General features: G+C 35.8%; 1 long non-coding RNA gene across 4 annotated transcripts; it reads right to left on the bottom strand.

Moving 5' to 3' along the window:
* Positions 1 to 815: 815 nt before the first annotated feature.
* Positions 816 to 11,404, bottom strand: LOC104228306 (uncharacterized). Of its 4 annotated transcripts, none has more exons than XR_011406547.1 (4): positions 10,863 to 11,404; positions 10,415 to 10,506; positions 10,275 to 10,334; positions 816 to 977 (listed from the first exon to the last, which is right to left on the bottom strand). It is a non-coding gene; the product is annotated as an uncharacterized lncRNA (long non-coding RNA). The 4 variants fall into 4 exon arrangements; XR_711316.2 differs by lacking the exon at positions 816 to 977 and adding an exon at positions 7,934 to 8,300; XR_011406546.1 differs by having other exon boundaries at positions 10,275 to 10,506.
* Positions 11,405 to 17,945: the final 6,541 nt, after the last annotated feature.

The raw sequence follows: 17,945 nt of genomic DNA, 5'->3' as shown, positions 1-17,945 counted from the left end.
CAGACTCAAGTGTGCTTGAAATAGGTTGAGTATAGTGTGGTGTGGTTTCCATATAGATGGGGGTGTTGTGGGGATGATCATTTGTGGAGTTTAGTGGTTTAGGAATGAGTAGTGGGGTGTTGTTTGAAGTGTGGCATGTGTTGCAGTGGTGATGGGGAACGGGTTGTTTTTGTGGTTTCGGGATGTTTTGTGGAGGTATGGGGTTTTGAGTGTTTGGAAAACTAACATCTGGGGTAGTGAGGGAAAATGACAAACTTGCCAAGTTCCGAACTTGGTCCAGTTCCTCCTGAAATTTCAATAACTTATGTTCGAGCTGAGAGGCACTTTCCTTGGAAACCTGAATACCCTGAGGAACCTCTACCCTTTCAACTGAGTTCTCTTTTCTGATGTTGCTCAAATCTTCCATCTTTCCCTTGTTCTTGTTTCTGATTGGACTCGGAGGAGGAGGAGGTAGAGGGCCCTTAGATCTTGTGGAGTATGATGATGATGCCAGAGTGCACGAACTAACCTTTGGGGAGGGGAATAAACAAAAGGTAAAAACAAAAAGGTAGCAGGTTAGTACGGATTATGAGAAGAAAAACGTTGCAATATTTAAACACATAGTGCAAGAATATGAATCGTGTCCTACTTTGGGAGCCTCGTTGTGCCGGAGGTAGGCCTAGCGACAAGTTGATTTGGAGAACTTATAATGCTAAATGCCTCATTTTATTGATAAAAATAAGACGAATCCCAAAACGACACTAAAATAGCATAATAAAATGTCACTAATGGTCGTTGGCCCTATTACATTTTTAAAGCAAAAGAAAAAACTCCTAACTACTTGGTCCCAGAAGGACCTTCCCCAGACTCGGCATCTTTAGCTCCATCGAACAGCTTCACCAGCTCCTGATCGCTGGAGTGAAGATCCTCCCACCAGCTTAGCAACCTTGGGTGGATGTTGGTGATCATGCCAAATCTGGGGACTTCGTGCCTCATTTCTGCAAAACAAAAGCATTAGGCCCTTACCCCCGCCAGACTCGACTATTAAATATCAATAATTGGCATAAGCAGCATTTAGTTCTCCAAATAAATGCACAGAACGTGGTAGTGTCTGTCTGGGTTCCAAGGAAACCTAGTGGACTTTGGACAAGGCTATCTTAAAGAGTCATTATGTGAACCATATATAACTGACTCGGCTAGGTTTTGACAGTGATGCATGCACAATTGAACAGAGTAGGGTTTCTATAGGGTATTAGACTAGTACCCTTGAGCGGACAACTCAAGAGGGAAAGGCATGAAACCGTCGACTACACCATTGATCGACTGGTTTTACCGCAAATACGCCTTTGCAAATTTAGGGGGTAATGATATCGGAAGGGCACAATCACTCATTATAAGCGTTGCTATGGTATTTTGTTTGGCACAAATGGAATATGATGTTGAATATGTAGTTACAAGTTGTCATATATTTGCACATTCATAAAGTGATGATTACAATAATTTCTCATAATTACAACAGTATTGAAGGAAAGTAGTAAAGGAAAGCATTAAAGAAAAGAAACAAGGAGCCAAGTCAGTTTCGTAATAGAAGAGAAATAAAGACATTAAATAAAGGCAATAAAGAAGCAGTAAAGTCACAAATAACATAAAATTGTAAAAGCCTAAAAGAAATATCCCCAGCAGAGTCATCACGCTATCGTGCCCCCTTTTTCTAAAAATAACGAAATCGGGCTTGTGACATTTGGGAGGACAAATCGTTCCCTTTTGGGAATTGGGTTTTGGAATTTGAAGAGTCGCCACCTAATGATTAAGTGCATTAGGACACTAAGAAGGGTTTGAGTTTGAAGAACCAGAGTTTGGGTAAGGGCTAGAAATTATCTCGAGGGGAAGGTGTTAGGCACCCCTCAAGATCCACTAGTGTGGTTCCTGGCCATGTTATAATTGTGACTTCACATAATCAAATAAGCAATTAAGGGCTCAAGTAAGAAGGAATTCGAATACAACATTGCAAATAAGTTGAAACCTAAGGAAAGGTAAAGAGGGCAGAAAGATTTAAACAATTCTAAAAGAAATAGACGAAAGCAAGTAAAAGGGACGGAGGTCCTAGGTTTATGATTAATATGGATCACATCAATGCAATACCCGGTAATCGCTCCTCAGAAGAGGGGTTGCACGTGGTATTAGCGCACCGGTCATCATATCCATATCTACCCTTCCCACCCCGTCAAGGTATTAAAGCGCGGAATAGTATCATCACTTATTGCAAGCTATTACCCGTCCCAATCCTATTAGTCCCGGAGGCATTGAGATACTTATCCTAAAGGGGAGGGTGTTGGGGCCTTTTCAGAGTTTCAAAAGGATAAAAATCTAGGCGACAAGCAAAAAACAAACGGCAGTTAAAGGGTGAACAAATAGCGATTAAGGCTCAAGTAGGCCTCCTCATTCAAAGTAGCAAGTTATTTAGCATGACTTACAAGTACTGTTTAGGTCTGAATTAAATTAAAGCGTAGGATAGGCTGATTCATCACATATTTCTCAGATCAGGAGTCCGAATTAGCCTTGTCTGGTTGTAGTTATCAAAAAACTGACACAATAAATTACCTAATAGTTTTCCTAAATGATACCTATAGCCATGATCTCTAGCAGAGAAAGATTGCTGGTTTTATAAACAAAAGGATCTACAGACTTTAAACGACCTTATGGCTGATTTTAGACTTATAGACGAAGCTGATTCAATTGATTACTCCTATAGGCAAGTTATCTAAGTGTTATTGGTTTTCAAAATGATTACATAAATGCAGGAGTCCTATAGCCATGATATCTTGAATGGAGTTGATCATTATTAAACCTATGATTGTTTTCCTAATGACATGCGTATGCAGAAATGTAGAAAACTTAAGATCATGATTTCTATATGCAAAACTTATAGGTATAATTTCTAAGATGCAGAAATGCAGTACTTATAGGCATAATTTCTAAGGTTAAGAAATGTAGAACTTATAGGCATAATTTCTAAGATGCAGAAATACAAAAGTGCAGTAAAACTTATAGGCATAAGTTCTAAAATGAGAAGGCAGAAATTCATAAATAACCTATAGGCAGGTTTTCTACCCTTTTCATGCATTCATCCCCATCCCTTCCCACTATCCATTCTCGATAGTTATTACAAATTATTACAGACCTGAATGAATCAGAAAAGAAAAGTAAAATTACATCAGAAGTTCCAGCTACAACCAAACAACCTAATTCAGACTCAAAGTCCAACAATATGAGATAAACCAACTTCCAGGATCAGATTTCCAAAAGCCTTTCTCATATTTGGGATGTATAAAAGTTCCCAAAAGTCTCAAAGGGCTCCGGACAATGTTTACACCCCAAACACATTGCAGAATTAAGAGCATAGTGCAGTGTGGAAATGCCAGCCCTCAGATGTCCAAGTTTAGAGGGAACTCAAGGTCCCAAAGCAAGGCTCATAAGAGAGGGCAGAACTTAGAATCTAAGAGTAAGTGTAAGTGCACAGGGGGAATTAGGGAGAGTCATGGCAGACTAGTGGTCATGCCCAACAATTAGGATGCTGGCACACCCCTGACCAGCCTGTCAGCTTAAATTGGGAGTTAGGACCTATTGAAGGTCAGGTTCAGACCTGGGCAACAATTTAGATACTGCCAGGCCAAAACCATTAACTCAGATACATAGAGGGGAATAGGGGGGAGGGATTCACAATAGAAACAGATGCAAGGAAAGAACATACATAGTTTAATCACTAAACATGGACAACAAGGTAAACAAGAATGCTGAAACTATAAAGTAAACACATAGGGCTGAGGCAGAAAATTAAATCAGAACATACCAGTTTCAGGGAAAACAAGTAAAAACAGTAGCCTTGAAAAAGTCAAGTTGCAAGAAAACGGTTCCAAAAGATCTCAGAAAAAAGCAGAATGTTGAGAGAGTATTGAACTCAAAGCGATATTGTCAGTGTTTAAGTTGAAAGTATCTCGAAGTGTGTGTGTAAAAGTATTGAATTGGGAGTTCAGGATGATCAAAGTGCAGAAGGGTCGTGCCCCTTTTATAGTGCAAAAAACAAGTGTGAAAAGGTAAGGAAATAACATTGAACTCAATCTCCCTTTAGTTAAGGTATTCTGATTTCAACAGGTAAAAACCAATTAAGGAAAGAAGTTTTGATTAAAACCTTTTCAAAGTAGCACAAAAGGGGTAAATACATAGAAGTTATTTAAGGAAAATAGTCAATGGTACACGGCTTGGAAAATAAGGAAAGGGAATCAATCAAACAGCCAGGGAAATCAAAATTACAAGTTCAATTCGAATGAACCAAGTCAGGAAAAGGTAAAGGAGGTTCAATCAAAGAAAATCAGTAACAATCAATCAAACCCCCATTAGAGGATTTAAGAATCAATCAATTAGTTGGTAAAAACCTTTTGAAAGCAGAGTCCTTATATATAAAGCATACAAATATGTAAATACCAGAGGGGATGTCAAATTATTTAGAAGAGAGTTTAATCAAAGAAAGGTTTAGAATCATAAGCAAGAAGAGGTATAAGTCTTGTTTGCAGACTCACAATGAGTCTGAGAGTCCAGGGTCCCACAATGGAACCCTTACTCGCACACAAAAGATGAAAATTGCCAAGAAATCCCCAAATCTTAGGGTTTCGAATTGAGCCAAACAATAGAGATGAGAAGGCAAGCCACTCGATAGAGGCTCAGGAGTCTTTTCCAAAGACTTATGAGAAACAAACAGACATGATACACAGTCAAGAACATGGAGAACACATTTTGAGAAAAACTCTGAACTTAAACAAGTTCAGAAGAAAAAGTGATACAAACATAAGAAGCGGTAGATGAAACATATTTAGCAAGAACACGAACAGATTCCAGTAAAGCAAACAAAATCGAAGAACTTAATAGTAAACACATATAGTAGAAGAGTAATAGAAACATAACAAGGATAATCATGTGAGCACAGGAGTAACATGTATAAAATAAAAGTAGAAGGACAATACATGCGTAGTAAAAAGAAGTCACACGAGCATGATATATACAAACACACATAAAGAAAAGAAGAAGAAGAATCAGAAAGATGTTTTTGAAAAACCTTTCAGAAACCCTAAATCGAAGACAAACGATTTTGAAAAGAAAATTTGGGAAAAACACTTTAAATGTCAAGTAAAGCATAGATAAAACATAGATCTAAGCAAACAAATAGAGAAAGAACCTCGAATAGCTTAGGGTTTCAGAGAAACCCTAGAAATGAGAAAAGTCTTGAGGAAAGTCAGACCCTGAGTCGAAAAGGCTCATATTGCTTGAATATGCCGGAGTAGTGGCCGGAGAAGCCATAGATCTACAGATCTGTGAAGGATTTGAAGAGAGCCATCGAAGTCGAGCCTTAAAATATCGAACATCCAAGGTTGAGTGGTGGAGGGGAGTGAGTACCAATCATCCATGGCCTGAGAAGCCATGGATTCCGGTGGAGTGGTGTTGAAGAAGGGTAGAAGGAGGCTAGGATTTCGGAGAGTTTGAGAGACAAGAGGTTTCAAAGGCGGCGGGTCAAGTGAGAATGAGGGGATTAGGGTAGTCATTTAGGTTTAATTAGGAAAGGACGAGTCTTGGTCGTTGATCTTGAGTGATCAACGGTCTAGATTTAAGTGGTAGGTGGGGAACGGGTTGGGTCGTTGTAATTGGGTCATGGGTTGGATCAAAACTGAAACTGGGCCGGTCCGGTTGGGGTTAGGATTGGTTCAATTTAAGGGCTAAAATTGAAATGAAATGGGGCTAAATGTTAAATAGCCAATCTTTCCTTTAATTTTATAAAAAATAGTGAAAAATGATTTTAAAAGCAAATTAAAAATATTGACCCAATTAATAATATATAAATATTAATTTAAAATATTGGGACCAATTTTACAATTATAAAATACTATTAATCGTAAAAATATGTTATAATTGCAATTATATGCAATTTAGTCTTTTAAATACCAAATAAATTTGTAAAAATATACAAAAATTATCTTAACTATATTTTGGTATAAATATGGGAATAAAATAAATTATTCATCAAAATTGATGATTTTGGGAATAATTATGGATTTTGTACCGCTAAAATGGATAGTAAATTGATTTAAAAATTCTTCAAAAGATTGGAAAAAATACTAAAACACTTGGGTATGCTTATGTATGCATATATATGTTATTTTGAAAGTAGTTTGTATATAAAAATACATAGGAAAAAATTGGGTATCAACACCAATCACATAAAGGAGTTCAGAATAGACCCCTTAATTAGGGATAATTGATCAAACGGTAATAACAGGGGTCTAATTTAGGAAAGAATCCCAATCATACCATGTAAAAGAATCAGTAAGAATCCACAATTATACGGGCAATCAAAGGCAAGGATGACCAATTAAGGTCATAAACAATGAAACACACAAGATTTATGCATACAGATCTCTAATAGAGTAAATCAATCAGCCAAAACTTTCAAAATAACACTGATTTCCTGAAATAAATACTCAACTTCCATAAACAGAAATTAGGCTAAGTAAAACCTCACAAAAATATAGAAATTAGTCGGAATAACAGATTCGAACCCTAATAGAGATTAATTAGGGCAAAAACCATAGAATAATGGATTTGACAAAGAAAAAATATGTAAGTCTAAAATATAAAGTAAATTAATATGATTGGTAACATAGAAAGACTCAAAATCGAAGCAAAGGTTAGAAAATCAGAGTATCACACAAAATCAACTAAGGTTTAAGTATTTTTTTCACAAATCAGTCAGGAAGACGAAAAATAATTAATCAAACACTTAGGAGTCAGAAAAACCTTTGAAAAGTACCTTGGGATGAACCCTAGTTTTGGGGAAAAGTCAGAATAATCAGTTAAAGTCAGAAATTCTCAAAGAAGAACAGGTAATAGTGCTTGATTCTTCTCAGATCTATACAAATTTGAGAAGGATCGAAGGTAATAGACTAGGGTTTTCAGAAAAGTAATAGAGTTGCGAGAATAGGTCAAGAGACCATAGATTTGTAACAAAACAAAAGGAAATTCTTACTCATAGTCGAGAAAATGGCTTGAGATAGACTAACAAGCAAGGTTTCAAACCAGGACCGATAGGGTTCCTTGAGATCGTCTCAAGGATCTAAGAAGTCAAAGAGCCATTGTGCGTAGAAGGCCAGGACCGGCTGGAGAAGACATGGAAACATCACAGGAATGAGATATACGCCGGTGACAACGTTTAGAACTAGGGTTGGGTCGAGAGAGTTGAGAGAAGAGTGGAAAGATGACGGCGGGTGAGAGGAGTGAATGAGAGTGTTTGGGGGGGGGGGTGGTTAGGTCTAGATTTAATTAAGGAAAGAGGAATATGGACCGTTGATATGAATGATCAACTATCAGGATTGAATGGGGGTAATTGGGTCGGGCAAGTGTGTATTTGGACCTAAAGGGACTGGGCTAATTTTAAAAGGGGTTTTGGGCTAGTCTTTTGGGTTAAGTCTGAAAACAAAAGGGGTTATTTATTAAATACCCAGATAATTGAGTAAAAATTTATTTATAAAATAAATAACATATTATAAAAATAATTTTCATGCATAGAAATAATTATATTTTAAAAATACAATGGACCATTTTCTGATAAAATAATGCAATAATGTATGCTTGGGCTATAATTGCAAAGTTATTGCAATTATAACCAAAAAGTGTAAATCTGGCCATTTGTGAAATAATTTAAACTTAATATGACTATAAATAGTAAAATTAAATCAAAATATATTATAAATCCATTTGTGATGCAATTTTGTAATTGTTTACATCAATAAAATACTGGGATAAGTTAATTTAAAAATATAGAAATTATGAAAAATATCATTTGATGCTAATGCATAGTTTTGAAGATATATATGCATTTTGAAAAAATAATATAGGAAAAATTGGGTAGCAACAGTGATGCCTAAAGCGCTGACTAATATGGCCTAGGAGGATGACCTCTACCAAAAGTACCACTGCCTCTAGATGAGGCTCCACTAAGACTACCAGAATGACGAGGCCTTTTATTACATCGGCTCCCTCTCCCAACCCTGAACCATCTTGATGTATATAGTAATCTTTACAGCTCTCTAGAAAGAAATAGCATCTCTAGTCTCCTTGGCCATCTATAACCAGATGCTGAAAGTGAGCCCATCAATGAATCTCGTCACTCTCTCCATCTCAGTAGGGAGCAAGACAATGGCATGGCGAGCTAGGTCCACAAATCGAATCTCATACTGGTAACGGTCATGTCACCCTGTTGAAGGTGCTCAAACTACCTACAAAATTGGAGGGACATAATTTCAAAGTGAAAGAAATAAACTTCTCTAGAAATAGATGTGAAAATTGATCCCAAGTAAGTGAAGGCGAACTAGCTGGTCTTGTGAACATCTAATTTTTTACCACACCGAATTTCACACTATTTTAGTGTAAATATTTCTGTTAGATCTAATCTTAATATTTTAAATTTTTATCTTACTTTTTATAGGTTTCAATTGAGAAAAATTAAATATATATAAATAATTATGGTACATATTTTATTTTGTAAAGAGAAAATAAAAAATTTACAAAAAATATATGATTTCTTTTAATTAGAATTTTAATAAGTAAGCTATGGTGTTTTTCTTAGTATAATTTAAACTATAGTACAAATATTGGGTTCTCTTATTTAAAAGTAAGTTGGTATATATATATATATATTACTTTCGTTTTATTTAATAAAAAGGAGTTATTAAAAAGTAAAAATAAAATAAAATAAATAACAATACTAAAAACTAACGAAAAAAAAAAAGAGATAACAAAATAAACAAACTCATATCTGATAACAATCTCAATATCCCCCACCCCTCACTTCACTCACACACGTTGCACACATACCCACGATCAGCCCCACATCTTGTTGCCTACTCCTCCACTCCTCATCTTTTAAGCGCACACACATTCTATATACTAGTATACATATTGATAAATATAATCATAAATATACAGGTTTATTAAATAATTTTAAGATTTACCATATTGTAAAATAATATTGTAAAACTTACATGAGAGAATGCTAACATATTTAGCACCTCGAATGGTTATATTAGTCAATACTAATAAAAAAATTAATATATAAGCTTTGTTCGTTGTCTAAATTTGTTAACTATAACTTTTAACATTATATAATTACTTACTTTATTTGTTTTACATATTATTCAAAATTATAAATTCCTCACATAATCCTCGTCATCCTCTTATATGCATTTTATTTACTATAATACTTTCGTTATTTTTTTATTTAGTATTTTACTTATAATAAATAATAATTTGGAATTACTTATATTTTGTTTCCAATATGATATATTTAATTTTAGTTTTAGTTATTGATATTATGTACACATGAATTAAATTATATTTGTTTTCATTTAACATCTATTAAGATTTCAGTTAGATAACCTTATCCGTAAAATATGTTTTGTTGAATCATAATTCAAAGACTTTCTCATAGAAAATTCAAATATATATATATATATATATACTATAATTTTTTATTCGTATACTTTTTTTTTCTCTTGTTGCATATATTTTGTGTTTGCAGTTTTAAGTACCTTATCATACGATTATTTTTCAGTTTTTCACTTATGTCCTTCCCTATCATTCCTCTGTTAATATAATATAAATTGATATTTTATATTGCTTAAACCTAAATTATTTTTATACTTTTATTTTATTACTCAAAATTGCTTCATTTTTTAAATTTATAAAATAAACATTATATTAACCGATATAAACAATGTAAATCAATCCAAACTTGATATAGTCCTAAGAAAAATGGTGGCATCTAAACGTAATAATTTAACAATCTTTTAGCAGGATTTTACTTAATTGCTTGAACTTTTTATAACTTATAAACAAAGATTTGATTTACTATTATTTTATAAATTGTATCGATATTTTATAATATTATACTAAAATCATATGCAACATGAAATAAACTTTTGTTTCTAACTTCCTAATAATAAACTTGAGATGGCTCATGATCTTACAAAGTTATTGATATATTATTTCTCATTTTAGCCTCGAAACGCATTTGTATGATCATACACATCTTTATTGAATGGCATAAGAAAATTATCTTGAGATTTTTAAAATTAATAAATCACATGGATTAATAAGAATATTAACACAGAAAAAAACTAACAGGATAACACATAAAAGTAATACCCAGAATATTAAACAATTTAAGAAGCTTAAAGTTAACTAGATCATACCTTAATTGTTGTGGCTTCACCATTTACCTCATAATCAATATATGATGAGACTCTAAGTTCCTAAAATTGCAACACAAACATAAAAATAAAAATTTGAAATTATAACTTGTTCAATACAAAATAATAAAAAAATACTCAACCAAAAATATTGCCAACAAATGTTCCTTAAATAATATTTCGTAATGGAAGGAGAATTAAAATCCCCATTAGCATTAATTGATGCGTCATCTTCCTGCAAATAAAAAAAATACCTAAAATTAAATTGTTGAAAGGGAAGAATATAAATTATAACATCAAAAAATATATATATGTTTGTGAAAACACACTTTTACTACAACAATTTCATCTGCCTCCTTACAATCATTGGCCGTTACGGTCCCACATTTCTTAAAAAGATAAAACAAAATTACACTATCATGATCATATAGTTCGGGAATAAGTATTACACGACTACACAATAATGTAAGTTGTAGAAGAACGTTACTTGATAATGATTCATTGTGATCCACTAAACTTTTCGCAGTTGATTAAACTTTTAGCTTCTTCATAAATAAATTAAAAAATGGTATCACCAATATTATCGTTCACCTTCACATGTATCTTGAATCTTATCAAGACATTCCCTCGAGGTTGCGACCATTACTGAGATTCTGAGAATAAAGAAAGCAAAAGAGAAGGAGAAAAAAACCATAAGGTTACTGAGAAAAAAAGAAAATAGATTGAAAGGAAGAGAGAAAAATTGTAAGGGATGAGTTTAGGATAAATCTGAGAAATTGTAAGCGCTTTGAATTCAAAAGTATAATTAAAAATTGTTTTTAAGTTTACAAAATTAATGTAAACAATCTGCATTTTTTTCTCTATAAAGAAGGAGTAGTTCAACTACGTTAGTTTATTAAAAAATTTAGTTTAAAAGTTAATATAAAAAACTGATCACTTCTCTAAAAATGAGTCCTAAATGTGCCTTAGATTACGGCTGCACGGTTAAACTTAAGTTCAGATTTTGCATATTTCAAAACAAATTTAGAACTTTTTATTAGGAAACTTGATAAGCTTGAATTAATAGTAATCTTTAAAGAATCTCTATATAATTTAGCCAAAAAATGGCAAGAATTTATTTTAAATAATTTTAAAAAAAGAATAGGGTGTAATAATAATAATAATAATAATAATAATAATTATTATTATTATTATTATTATTATTAATTATTAATTAAGAGAATATGTATGGGGGAGGCATGACTTTTCATTTCTTTAAAAACAGTTATGGAAGAACAATGTGCAACTAATGTAGCCTGTTTTTTCCTGAAAATAAGGAGGTAAAAACGTATGTTATTGGATTTTAAACATTTCAAAAGCTGGGATAACTATAACCTTAACTGGAGAGAAAATGGTGCAAATATGCACTCATAACCAAACAACTGATTTTGAATTTGAGTTTAAAAATAATTAAATAACTAATTATTAATTTACCTAACTGATTTTGCCCTAAAACTACTACTTGTCTTTTGTCTCCTTTGAATAAATATAGATATAGAGACTATGCATTGAACCCCTTAATGTGACGACCCGGCCAGTCGTCTCATGAATTTTCACTCCGTTTTCCCTATTTCTGCTTCTTTATTCTTTGTTCATCCGTGTTTTGTGGTATCGGGTTTGTCGGATCGAATCCGGAATGATTTTGGTAAGATTTGAGACACTTATAGCCTGTTTGGCCAAGCTGGAGAAATCAACTTATTTTGAGAAATGTTTTTTTCAAAAGTGCTTTTGAAAAAAGTACTTTTGGAGAGAAGCAGTTTGTGTTTGGCTAATCAGTCTGAAAAGCACTTTTGAGAAATAATTTGTGTTTGACCAAGCTTTTTAGAAAGTGCCTTTAAGTGTCAAATTACGAATAAGGACATGAATAGATTTACTTAATAATTAATATTATAAGTAAATAAATAATATCAAAATTTTGTTATTACATGCAATAATTAAAAAAAATCATTTTATTTAAGTAAAATATGAAAATAAAATTAAAAAGTACTTAATTCTTTTAATATAAGTTAAATATATTAAAATTCCTTCAACAAATATAAAAGCATTCACCCCTAAAGTCACTATATATTAGAAAGTTTTCCTAAAAATAAGAAGAAATATTTATAAATTAATATCCTAAGTATTAGGTTTAAGGGTTATTTTGGTATATACTATATTTTGTTAAGGGTATTTTAGGTAAGAAGAAAAGTCAAAATTGCTTCTTCTTCTGCTTTTGGAAAGAAGCTACTTAATTCTGCTTCTCTGAAACTGCTTCTGCTTCTTCCCAAAGGCACTTTTTTTCCCAAATAAGCTTGTCCAAACACCTCAAATTAGGGAAAAAAGTGCTTTTGAAAAAAAAATACTTTTTTTCTCTTGAGAAGCTTGGCCAAACAGGCTGTTAGTCTCCTTAAGGAAGTTTAAGTTGGAAAAGTCAATCAGATGTTGACTTCTGTGTTAGAGGGCTCAGATGTGAGTTCCACTGGTTCGATTAGCTTCAGGAGCTGATTTGGGACTTTAAAGTGCGATCGGAATGGGTTTTGGAGGTCCGGAGTAGATTTAGGCTTGAATTGGCTAAGTTGATATTTTGGCAATTTTCGGTTGGTAGGCGAGATTTTGAAATAGGGGTCGGAATGAAATTCCGAGAGTTGCAGTAGTTCCGTTGTGTCATTTGGGATGTGTGTGCAAAGTTTCAGGTCATTCGGACGTGGTTTGGTTAAGTTTTTTATCAAAAGCGAAATTCGGAAGATTTTAGAAAGTTTGGCTTGAATCCGATATGTTTTGGGTGATTTGATGTTGTTTGAGGTGTTTTGATGATTGGAACAAGTTCGAATAAGGTATTAGTATATGTTTGTGCTTTTGGTTGAGGTCCCGAGGGCCTCGGGAAGATTTCGGATGGTTGACGGGAAGTTTGGATTGTTGTTGCAGCTGCTGAATTGCTGCTTCTGGTATTTTCGCACCTGCAGATTGGGGACCGCAGGTGCGGCGCCGCACGTGCAAGGAGATCCATTGCAGAAACGAAAAAGGGTCAGGTGAGCAGAGACCGCAGAAGCGGTAAGGTGACCGCATCTGCGATGTCGCAGATGCGGAAGTGTGATCGCAGATGCGATTTAGGCTGGATAAGCGATTTACGCAGAAGTGGAGGATTTAGCCGCAAATGCGGGTATTGTGACGCAGATGCGAAAAGGTATGGGCAGAACATATAAGTTATTTCATTTCGCAAATTTGAGCTATTTCACCATTTTTGACCTCGACTTGAGAGCTTTTTCGGTGATTTTAAAGAGGGATTTCAAGGGAACTTCATTGAGATAAGGAATTTGGACCTAAAACTCGTTCCTATGCTATTATTACATGGATTAGAGCTAGAAATCATGGAAATTAAGGGTGAAAATTAGGGAAACTAGGGCTCGGAAACTTAGACCTTTAATCGGGGATTTGAAGGACCATTTGGGGTCGGATTTAAGAAATTTTGATATGTATGAACTTGTGGGGAGATAAAGAATCTATTAATGTAAAAATTATTGAACTCCGAGATGTGGGTTGGGGGTCGGGTTTTGGTAATTTCGGGATTTGTGCCGTTGATTGATTGTTTTCGCTTGGGCTTCATTCCCTTAGAATATTTTGACGTCCTCATTGTGATTTTGGATAGATTCGGCACGAGTGGAGGCCGATTCAAGAGGCAAAGGCGTCGCGAGCTAGAGACTTGACCTGTTCGAGGTGAGTAATGATTGTAAATGATGTTCTGAGGGTTTAAAATCCCGGATTTGCACATCGTAGTGCTATATTGAGGTGAGGAACATGCTCGATGACGAGTGTGGGGTAGTGCACTATTGGGGATTGTGACTTGGTCCGTCCCGACTGATGATTTTACAGCATATTTGATTGAAATCTACTTATTTTCATCATTATTTGGACGGAATACCATATTTGGGCCTTGCGCCAACTATTTGAACCCGTCGGGAATTTTTACTGGTATTTTCTTCACTGTTTTGACTTTATACTTGAACTCAGTCATGTTATATTTCATTGTTTTCGTACTCAACCATGTTTACTCTGTTTTAATACTTACATGATCTTTTAAATGACATTTTGGGTTGAGAATCATGTTTTACTATTGCCCGAGTGGCTTCTGAGGATTTTGACTGAGTAAGGCCGATGACCTATATTGTGAGGAAATATTTGATACTGATTATGAAGTCGAGGGCCTGAGATATGTACGCCACGAGGTGTCTGGTTTGATATGAGGCTGAGGGCCTAGTGATGATGCCACGAGGTGGCTTGATATTGCGCTTGGGTCGTAACGGGCCCCTCCAAGAGTTTGCATACCCACAGTAAGCGCGGGTACTCATTGTGATGTGAGATTGAGCCCGAGGAGCTGGTATTGTTCTATGTGATGGCCTGAGGGGCTGGTACTGTTCTGAGATATTGCCCGAGGGGCGGATTTATTGATACTGTGCCCGAGAGGCGAACTTCTATTTGTTTACTTTACTTTAACTGCCTGTCAATTACCTATTTACTTGTTGAAAAAGAATTGTTACTTAACTTTTCACTGGTTTACTACTTTTAAATGATTTTACTGCTTCATTATCGAATGCTTTGTGCCTTACGTGATTTCTTGCTTTCAGTTTTTATTTACATTTGTTACTCACTGAGTTGGAGTACTCACTTTACTCCTTGCACCCTTGCACCCTTTGTGCAGATTCAGGTGTAGCTGGTTCTGCTCCTAAGTGCTGATCCCTCCAGCTTCAGGCATACATTCGGAGTTCACGAGGAAGTTGTTGGCATCCGCAGGCCCGTGTCTTTACTCCATTATCACTTCTATCTCTTTTCAGACAGTTGTACTAGTTTATTGATTTAGCGGATTTGTATTATGACTTATAGATGCTCATGACTAGTGACACCCCGGTTAGGACTATGTATGGGTGTTCTTCTATGTATTTACATTATCATTGTTATTTCAGATTTATTTTATCACGGCTAGACCATTTCTTAAATGCTTAACTGTTAATAATTGGAAAACGGAAAGTGTCAGCTAGCCTTGTCTTCATGAGAGGCGCCATCACGACCAGGTCCGAGTTAGGGTCATGACAAGTTGGTATCAGAGCCTAGGTTACATAGGTCTCATAAGTCATGAGCAGGTTTAGTAGAGTCTCGCGGATCGGTACAGAGACGTCTGTATTTATCCTCGAGAGGCTGCAGAACCTTTAAGAAAAATTTCACATTCTTGAATTTTCATCGTGCGTCCTTGATTCAGCTTGAAAAGTAATTCTTTGAATTTCTTCCACATGTTTGTATGTGCACATGAGCGCTCAGTATCCGATGTGCATCGATGGCTTGTGATTTCCCTGATCAAGGGGCGAGACGTGATCTCTGTGTGTTAATGTTGGGCCAGTCGGGAAGACTTGAGGACGGATTTTTGCCTATAGCTTGAGCCCTGAGCTGTTGATTTCGTTAGCGCGTGTTTCTGGATCCATATATTTTGTTGTGTCCCTATTAAGGGATAAGATGACTGGATAGTTACGTGATGAGTATGATGTGACTGCGAGGTGTATTCATATGATTTGGTAACGATGAGAAGGGTGTGCTGAAGTATAGAAGAACTATTAGGTACTTGATTTTCATCTTGATTTGAGGTATAGCCCCGAGTTATGGGTGTGTGAGGAATCTTTCCATGTTTCCTAGTTGGGAGTGGAGTAAATTTCATGTTGCGGTCTGAGTACAGACTCAGGAAATTTAAGTGACTGTGTAATGTTTATGACGGTGGAAGGTATACAGAAATGTTAGTTTAAGGCAAAACAGGTGGGGTTATCTCCTGCGGATTGTTCTGAAGTTTATGTAATCCCTTATGTCATTTATTGGAAGATCTCTATTACCATGGAAATATATGTTTTACAATTTGAATTTGGGTTGCTCAAGAGAGTAGGCTTGACTACTACGAGAGTGAATGCGAGATTTGCAGAAGATATAAAGTACGAGCTGGTCTGTGTTCCATGAGATTATGAAGGATTGAGTTTAATCTCGCTATAGTATTATGGCAGCAATAAAGTATATGCGTTATGAGTTATTGTGTATGTTTTGGTCTATGGCTTCGAGTCAAGTGGGGGAGTCCACTATTAATTAGTCGATTGCATGGTTATATGCTATGTTGGTTCCAGTTTGAGGCGTGCGGGTGAATCAGTCATCGGCTTCAGCGCCAGTTACTTCATCATCACCCAACCCAGTCAGCTAGGGGTCGTCCTAGAGAGGGAGGTCGATCAGGTGGTGGTCAGACCCGTTTTTATGCACTTCCGGGCAGACCCGATGCTATTGCTTCAAATGTTGTTATTACATGTATTGTTTCAGTCTGCCATAGAGATGCCTCTATATTATTTGATCCCGGTTCCACCTTTTCTTATGTTTCATCATACTTTGCTCGTTATTTGGGTACGCCCCGTGAGTTTCTTGCTTTACCTATTCATGTATCTACCAGGGTGGGCCGATACTATTGTTGTAGGTCGTGTGTACCGGTCGTGTGTGGTGACTATTGGGGGTATGGAGACCCATGTGGATCTTTTATTATTGTGTATGGTGGATTTTGATGTCATTTTGGGCATGGATTGGTTATCTCCCTGTCGTGCTATTCTGGACTGTTATGCTAAGACAGTCACATTGGCTATACCGGGTGTGCCAAGTATCGAGTGGCAAGGTGTGACTGATTATGTTCCCAGTAGAGTGATCTTATTCTTGAAAGCCCAGCGTATGGTTGGGAAGGGTTGTCTTTCGTATCTAGCCTTTATGAGGGATGTCGATGCTGAGACTCCTAGTATTGATTCTGTTCTAGTTGTGAGAGATTTTCCCGATGGTTTTCCTGCATACCTGTCGGGCATGCCACCAGACTGGAATATTGATTTTGGTATTGACCTGGTACCGGGCACTCAGCCCATTTCTATTCCGCCGTATCGTATGGCACCAGTAGAGTTGAAGGAATTAAAGGAGCAGTTTCAGGAACTCCTTGATAAAAGGTTCATTCGGCCTAGTGTGTCACCTTGGGGTGTGCCGGTTCTATTTGTAAAGAGGAAGGATAGCACTATGAGGATGTGCATTTATTATAGACAATTGAACAAGGTAACGATTAAGAACAAGTATCCTTTGCCTCACATTGATGATTTATTCGACCAGCTTCAGGGAGCGAGGGTGTTCTCCAAGATTGCTCCGTTCAGGTTATCACCAGTTGAATATCAGGGACTCGAATATTCTTAAGACATCTTTCAGGACCCGATATAGTCATTATGTGTTCTTGATGATGTCTTTTGGGCTGACCAATGCCCCAACATCGTTTATGCATTTGATGAACAGTGTGTTCCGGCCTTATTTGGACTAGTTTGTCATAGTCTTCATTGATGACATTCTGGTGTATTTGCGTAGTCAGGAGGAGCACGTAGAGCATTTGAGAGTTGTGATGCAGAGATTGAGAGAGGAAAAACTTTATGCAAAATTCTCCAAGTGTGAGTTTTGGCTCAGTTCAGTGGCTTTCTTGGGGCACTTGGTGTCCAACGAGGGTATTCAGGTTGATTCAAAGAAGATAGAGGTGGTTCAGAGTTGGCCCAGACCGTCCCCAGCTATAGAGATTCACAACTTTCTTGGTTTGGCAAGTTATTATTGCCGGTTTGTTTAGGGATT

The sequence above is a fragment of the Nicotiana sylvestris genome, chromosome 4 (assembly GCF_000393655.2).
Source record: "Nicotiana sylvestris chromosome 4, ASM39365v2, whole genome shotgun sequence".
NCBI classification, from domain to species: Eukaryota; Viridiplantae; Streptophyta; class Magnoliopsida; order Solanales; family Solanaceae; genus Nicotiana; species Nicotiana sylvestris.
This window is presented reverse-complemented; position numbering and strand designations above follow the sequence as displayed.